This window comes from Lagopus muta, chromosome 6, assembly GCF_023343835.1.
Source record: "Lagopus muta isolate bLagMut1 chromosome 6, bLagMut1 primary, whole genome shotgun sequence".
Taxonomy (NCBI): domain Eukaryota; kingdom Metazoa; phylum Chordata; class Aves; order Galliformes; family Phasianidae; genus Lagopus; species Lagopus muta.
Genome location: NC_064438.1, coordinates 21,704,992 through 21,712,975, shown reverse-complemented (window position 1 = coordinate 21,712,975; position 7,984 = coordinate 21,704,992). Strand labels below are relative to the sequence as shown.

The 7,984-nt window shown below is 41.6% G+C and overlaps 1 long non-coding RNA gene across 2 annotated transcripts; it reads left to right on the top strand.

Moving 5' to 3' along the window:
• The first annotated feature begins 4,276 nt into the window (after nucleotides 1-4,276).
• Nucleotides 4,277-7,540, top strand: LOC125694847 (uncharacterized). Of its 2 annotated transcripts, none has more exons than XR_007377733.1 (3): nucleotides 4,277-4,414; nucleotides 5,052-5,173; nucleotides 5,875-7,540. It is a non-coding gene; the product is annotated as an uncharacterized LOC125694847 (long non-coding RNA). The 2 variants fall into 2 exon arrangements; XR_007377732.1 differs by having other exon boundaries at nucleotides 5,012-5,173.
• Nucleotides 7,541-7,984: the final 444 nt, after the last annotated feature.

The window sequence follows — 7,984 nt, the reverse complement described above, 5'->3', positions numbered from 1 at the left end:
GCTCAACCAAGAATATAAATGCTATTTAAGAATATTAGCAGAACATCACCTGGCCCTCCTTAATCTGGGGTAAAGATCTCTCTGGCTTCCTACAATGGAAAGGAGAGAGAAGTATTCCTGAAATTCATCCACTCTCATTCACATGCCAGTGCACTATATGTTCTGCCTTTCAGGAGGCATTTTCAGCCCCTTTAGATAGGGAACCCCAATTGCCTGGGCAAAGTGGGGATGTATATTCCATTAAGAACTCCAAAGAAAGGCAGGAAAAATGCCATGCTCATAACCAATCTCCTTCTTTTCCAAAGAAAACAGCTCTGTGACAGCTCAGACAGCAGCTGAAGAGATACGCGTGCATGTGTATATGCGGATGTACATTTACATATTTCCACAAAAACACTCTCACCTGTCCAGTCATACTTGCCACAATATGTACCCAATTCCCAGTCCAACTGGGGGAAAAAAAAAATCTAGCTATCTTAGATGATTTGGTGACAGGCTTTCCTCATGGCAGCCTCATTCCAGCAAGATTCATGCTGTCAGAGAACATCCTCGCTGCTCCTAGGTTACAGTGCTTTTCCTGCATGTGGTATTTTCAATACCCAAAGTGATCTTCACTTTGAGGAACTAATCATACTGGGTAAAAGAGAGAGTGAAGACTGGAGAAAACTGGTTTACATCTCCATTTTCATTCCCTTTCATTTCTTTCCTTTCTTTTCTTCCCCCAAAAGGCGACACTCCCACTTACCAACCCTAAAGCAATTAAGCTGAAGCAAGATAGTAGTGTGCAGAGGGTGATCTGAGACAACCCTTTAATATCAATTTCAGTTTCTGCTGGGCATTCTTCTGACATTTCAAAAGACTGTGATCCTAATGAAAACCACACAAGCTCTCAAAATTAACTCCTTTTGTAGAAATGCGAAAGGATAGAGAAGAAATAGAAAGGAAAGGGGGAAGAGGAAGGGAAAGGGAAAGTGAAGGAATATTCTTTTCAGGTTGTGTTGGTGCATACAAGAATCATATTGTCTATCAAGCCATGCTCAGCCTCATAAGCCAAAAAAAATATATAGTTATTACAGAGCAGAAACGCTACAGATATTTCTTCCTCAACAATTTTTGTCTCAAGAAAACAAAATGAAATATGTTTGGCATTATTAGTGTAAAGTGTAAGGAACAGATCTATCAAAAAAAAAAAATAATACAGAACTATGCTATTGTAGCATTTCTTGGCTCATTTCTAAGTTAAGGATTCCTTGGTAATTTGTGGTCATAAAGCACAAACAAAATGAATATCCAAGTCAGTTAGTTTCATCTGTCACTAGATTTCCCCTATTAGACCTGTGTGAGATCCCTGTGAGCTCATCAAAAGGATGACAGCTCTGTGCCTCCCATTTCAGCAACCCCAGCTGGACAGATGCCAGCCTATCCAATGGAATTGGGTTGGCAGTTCACTTGGGCGCATGCCTTCCTTAAAGCAAGCAAACGTCTTGCCTTCTTCCACCCTATGTTCCCCAAAAGCTTTAAAATGTCACTCCTGAAACTTGCTACTTGCTAGAGTAGTGGGGCTGTATTCTGGGCACTGGTAGTTTGGTGCTTGATGACTATCAGGCTGCTGAGGAATAAATAGAATAAATCTTGTCTCTTGTTTCCTGACAAACAAAAGAAAAAAAGAATCAAGAATCGTAAGCAAATGCTGGACCTTCATTGTCTCTTTATTATACAGAGTTTTTTAGATCACTTGCAAAGAAAGCATCTGCTTTTTTCATCAATTTTCAAGGATCACATTTTGATCACTCATCTGATTTTCCAACATCTGACAGTTCTTCAAATGCTCACCTTTTAGGTCTTCATTGGAAAATGCTCAAACTTTGGTGGAATACAGGTCACTCTGAAACAATCTCAGCCCAGAGGAGGTTTGGACACAGGTTATGAACTCAGACACAGAACACACTCAAGAAATTTGCTGATGTTTGTGGATTTGCTTTAAGTCCAGAACCTAGCTCTTTTTGAGTCATCTTGTGGCTCATGTCAACATTGACAAAAAATTGGAAAAGCTTCCTTTTGTTCTTGTTTTCTAACCAACTCAAAGGCAGCAAAAGATTTTTAACTATACAATGACTAGAGACTTGTAGCAGGTTTTTGCTTGTGTTTCTCATAATTTCTGGTGAGCATAGCAGAAAACAACTTCTTACTGTTGTGATGGGCTCCGTGTCATACTCAGATTGTGAAATCTTCCAGACTTTCAACATAAGAATGTGGCAACTGTTAGCAATGCAGAGCTCAGGCTCCTAGGCATGAACCATAATGTCAAGAAAGATGAAACTGGATTGCGTGGGGAACATTATATGCACTTTCTTATAGACAGTGTTATCCACTCCAATGCCAAGAGAAACAAGGAAACTGGAGGTTTTTGGTGCTTTTTTTTTTTTTTTTTTTTTTTTTTAAATAAAAATTTGAAGGTAAACAAAATTCCCCAAAAGAAACTTCAGACTCTGGATCTGACCCAGAACACACGCTGCAGAGGCCTTGGGTAGACCTGCTCTCCAGAGTTTTAAAGAGCAAATAAGCGAAAGAAAACACATCATCTTGAGGATAGAAACTTCAAAACAGGCATTTTCTCTCTTTCCATCTCCCCCTCTTTCTGTCTTCACCAATATCCTCAGGCAGCTGGAAGAACCACCAGGGTGATCTCAGTGGTAAACAACGTCCAACATGTTTTTCTCCGCTTTTGATAATGAGTTGGTTTCATCAAAGCTTGGCCCATTTGGAGAGGCTGATGGGGAGTTCAGACCCACAAGGCTTCCTCCTTCACAGTGTGCTTTCAAAAGTTTCCAGGACAATGACATCATGAGAAAAATGCCTGTCTTGTGTTGCCTAGACAAGTTTTGGGAGAGGTGTGCTTTCCCACTGTTCTGCTTCACTTCAGGTAGGTGAGTTGGACACAGTAAGCTTGATTTTTCAGAAAAAAAACAGCAGTAACTCATCTGTCCAGAGGCGCTGTAACACAGTCATTCAAGAACTGACCTGATTTCCAGACTCTTGGAACAGTTCACATCAACCTCAGCATTCCCCCTACATATACTTACAAACCTGATGATGTAAATTGGAGGTCTTGGATGTTGAACACCTCTTTTAACATTACCTGTGGCACATGAGTTACACCCACTCAAGTCAGGGACCTAGTAAGGAGATGTAATTTTTGTTGGCTAGAGTTGCCCAAGAGCTCCTAGTCAAAGCATAACTCCTGGGACCTTTCCATTTGGGTCAGCCATTATTTCCCTGCTCTATCTAGGCTGTTATGCTGCAGACACTGCCACTCGTATAAAATTCTTCAGTGAGGGGGTTAAACAATTTAGCAGATGTACTGGTGACTGTGTAGCTGCAACAGTGTGGAACTTGTCTGGGGTGTATGTTAGTGGGTGGCCCATGCTGAGCCTCACAGTGCTGCAGCACATCCACACTGCAATGATGGATCCTTTCAAGTGCAGTAAATGAGCTCAGGGGCTCTTGGCAGCATAGGCTAAATGCCAAGAGAGATCTGGATCCGGAGCTAATCCTGGCATTTCTGCTGGTAGAAAGACTGGAGTTAGGATAGACACACCTTGCAGGACAGGGCTAATGACTTTGTTGTCACAGTAAGGGACTAGGGCTATATTTCAGAGGAAAATCCCAGCAGATAACATTTCTAACCTGAGTAATGCTGATTTTACAACAGTGGGGTTCTTAAACAGACTAAATTCTCACCCCTCAAGCCTGCAGCCACACAGATTGGGTATAACTCCCAAGATTTGTGCATACAGAGCAAAAACCACGTATGTAGCTCCAGATCTCTTAGAACTGCACAGCAGTTTGCAGGGCTGGGAACCACAGATGATAACAAAGCTCCTTCCCAGCTGACATCTAGCAGATGATTTAATTCTCCTAATAAGAAGTTGCCACATTGTCAGGCCATGAAGAAGAGCTGAAGAACCCAGGGGTAAAGAAATAGCATGCTCTGGGCCAATATCTGGGAGACATAGACTGCAACATTTTCACTTCACTGCATTCTCTCCTCGCTCGTGGGTCTCGGTCAAGTCATTTCATTTTCCTTAGTACTCCTGCTGTAAGTCAAAGACAGGAACACTCACGCCATAAAGGAAGATAGATAATCAGAAGTAACTATTTCTACAGCCTGCTGTATGTGCTCAGCTGTATCAGATCCAGAAGCAGGTGGGAGCGCTGAATCAAATAAATACAACCACTGCCTTCTGAGAGCTTAATGTTTGAGTGCTCCTTTCTTTGTTTCCTCCTACTCTTTTTCCTCTCTCCAGCCTTGACTGATTGTTTCCCTCTAAGCAGTGGGCTGAGGGTCCCCTACAGGCAGATCTTCACAGTGATTGCTTTTTTTTTTTTCCCTGATTGCCGATGCTGTTTCCAGGTAATTACTGCATTTGACTTTCTTCTGTGGGTGTAATGTACTTAAAGGCTGTTATTAGGTTTGTCTGGTCAGAACTATTTTTTTCTTATAGATTACTTATGCAACACTTAATTTCCTATTTTGTAAATTGCTATTTGTAGGTGTTTTGCAACCCTCTCCATTCTGTTTTTGGTTTGACTACCCAGATCATACTGTATCCTCTTTATTTTATCACCTCACTTAAGAAGGCTTATGCCTTCTTCTGGAAGATCATTTCTGAACACATATGGTCCCAGAAGGATTCTTGGAGAACCCTGCGGGTAACCTCCTTCTATTGTGAAATCTGAGTATTTGAGCCTATTCTTTTTCTGTTTCCTTCCCTATTACTACAAGAGAGCTTATTTTCTGTAGTTAGCCCTTGTACCTGCTTTTTTTTTTCTTTCTTTTTAAATCAAGCACTTAAGTCTGTTCGATTGCCTTCCTCCATATACTTACTGATTCTTTGAAGAATTCTGTTAGATTAGTGAGATTTGCTTTCCATCTATGAAAGCTTTTTGTCTCACTGTATTATGTTTATTTATATCAATTGCAACTATTGATTACAAAAATTCTGCCTAGAGCCTTCTCTGAAGTCTGGTGTCACGCTTGCCACTTTCAGGGGCTGATCTAAGCTGGGGACTCTTCTCATCAACGCCTACATTGGGGTGTTCTCAAGCACTTCTCAGACACCAGTGTGGATGCCAGCTCCTCTGCATCTCACTTCCATCTTCTCTTTTCCTGGTACTTTCATCTAAGCTAGCATCTTCACTTTATGCAGTGTAAGAGCTGGAATCTGGTGTGAGAACTGCTCACAGTTTAACAGAAAGTTCCTGCCTTTCCAAGATACAGCTGTGGGGTCTGACACCGTAGTGTCCCTATAACACCCTTATAAAGCATTAGTCCCACCAGCCTAGGGATGTGCAAAGTTCCCTCTTATCATTGTGTTTTTTTCCTTTGCAGCTTCTTAAATTCTCTTTAACTTTCCATAAACACTACCAAAAACTGACAGGCTGATCAATACTACCTCACAGGCCTGCTAGTATTAATGGTCCCTAATGATTCTCCCCCCTGTTCTCTAGAATGCTGGTAAATAGAGGCTGTGGTAGGTGTTGATGTGATTAGCTTGTTTCCCTTATTTGATGTTATGCTACACAAGGCCACCCCCTGCAAGCACTATCAGATCTGTCTTCACAACCCTTGGGTGGTAAATTAATGTTGTCATTCATAGTTAACCATGAGTAAGTACTCTAAAATGCAGGAGGCTGAGGGGCCCTGAATGTCAGCCGAGAGCCATAAGCTCCTCAGGGCAGAGATGGCATCTTTGCTGTGAGTGTGTAACCAGGCTGTGCAACTTCCAGCCTTCGCCATTTCATTCAGTGAAGGGGTTTGGCTGAACCACAGTGCTCCAAGATTAAACTGTGTAAAATTTTCTGCTTCTCCAGGTTTCACGCAGCTAGCTCCAACAGAAAGCCTTGTGAACCTCTGGGAGCTTTTTGATGAACTTCTGTTGAATTTGCGGATGCTCACTGAAACATAACCCTGGATATGTTTAACAGCACTTCTGGGTTTGCAGCTGAAGTTCAAATGTGATTTCTTTCATCAAAGTCCCTCTTAAATAGAAGTGATGTCTCACCATGTCTTAGTGATGATTTCGATCCAGCTTTGCCTCTCGGGTCAACACTTTGTTAGGAGCAGATATTAACATATGTAGTTCTGTGTCTGCCTCCCACAACGCAATGCTACACTTTGCTAACTTTCTCCAGACCCGGAAAGATTCTCCTTTGCTTGGTTACAGCAATGGCACGGCACGTCTGGATCTCTTTCAAGTGACTCCTTTATCTTCCACAATTGTTTTTTCCTACCCTCTCTTTTCCTCTGCTTATACAAAATCAAAGTTTTGAACATGTTGTATTAGTTAACAGAAAAAAAAAAAAATCAACATACTTAAACTATGCCGTAAGCTCCTTTCCTACTCCTCCTCTGCAAAGGAAAAACAAAGGTTCAGCACCATGAAGGCAGAGGAGGAGGGAAGGAGGCATCTGTGGGATCGTGGTCCTATGTCCTTCTGCAGATAGATGCCTGAGGATGGAAGGGAAGGAAGAAGAGAAGGAAAGAAAGGAGGAAGAAAGGAATATCACAGTAACCACAAGGGTGGGTTAGGGAGAAGGCATCTGCTTTTGAAGTTTCTTTACAAATCCTCAAACTGACAAGAATGAAGTTATGAAAAGCGCAAATTGCTTAGATACGAAGTGGGCAGTGTTGTTACATAAACTGTTCTCTCTGGGATTAACCACTGTCCTTCACAGCCTCTTATCTCAGTTTCAGAAAGTTTGGGACACTTGGAAGAAGGGGGAGAACAGATATGCTGAGACTGTGTGTCTCAGTGTTCCCCACATTTGTGGGGAATTATATTACAGCTTTTAGGTTCTGTAGACGGAGACCAGAAGAGTGCAGGAGACAGGAGATGAGGAAAAAATAAAACCCAGTGTCAAGATTTTTTTTTAATTTTTAACATAGGAGCATTGACCGTTGTCTGATTTTTTTTTTTTCTGAGCTATTGGGTTAGGAGGGGCTGAGAGATGCTGGGGGGAGCTGGTGGTTAAGTGGCAGAACAAACACATCAATTCATAGTTCATGCTACGGTGAGTTAAACAGCTCTAAGTAGCTTGAAGACTGACTGAAATACAGCCTACGGCTGTCTGTCTTCTAACAGTTCATCTTTTATGGCCAATTGCCTACTATGAAACAGAACATTTATGGCATGGCCCAAGTAAAGAGGCAAATGATTCATCCAGATCCAAGATTTAAAGAACAGGATTGAGAGGCTGGTTAAGTTTTAAATTATAAAGAAAATAAGAAAGCATGAAAAGATCAGGTGGCAGGTTTGGTTTGGTATTGAAGGCTGAATATTGCAGCAGAAAACATAGAGACAATACCCCAACTTCTTAGTGAAGTCAGTCAGCACTCGAAATCATACTACTGTCCCCACAAAGAGAGAAAGAGAGCAGTATCACTTCAGAAGAAATGGTAACAAAGCACCTCAAAAAAATATATATATATATTAAAGATCTTGTGAGACAAAGTATTTCTGTGCACAGCCTCTTAACAGAGTTGCATAGCTTCCACACGTTCCCCTTCAGCTGGCTGCTGCCTCCCCATTGTGCACCTGCCTTTCCTCTTACCCTGTAAACAAATTATGTTCTACAAGCCAGGACGTATAAGCCTCCTGTTTTCACCCATGACCTAAAATCTTGTGAGGGAGTTGTAAAAGCTTTTTAATGATCAGAGGTAAGGTGACACAGTAATAACATACCCATCCTACACTATCAGTCTTATCTGAAAAATGATCACCCACATCACAAGGAAACTAAAACAGCTGAAAATTCAGCAGATGGTAAAGGTTTGCCCAAAGATGTTGGGCTGAGGTCTGCAAAGATGTCAATGGGAGTGAGGCCCAAGTGCTGGAAAAAAAAATTAAAAAAAAAAAAAGGCTGTCTCAAATAAAAGCAGCTTCTGCCTTTTTCCCTGGCATCTTCTCCAAAAACCTACAGA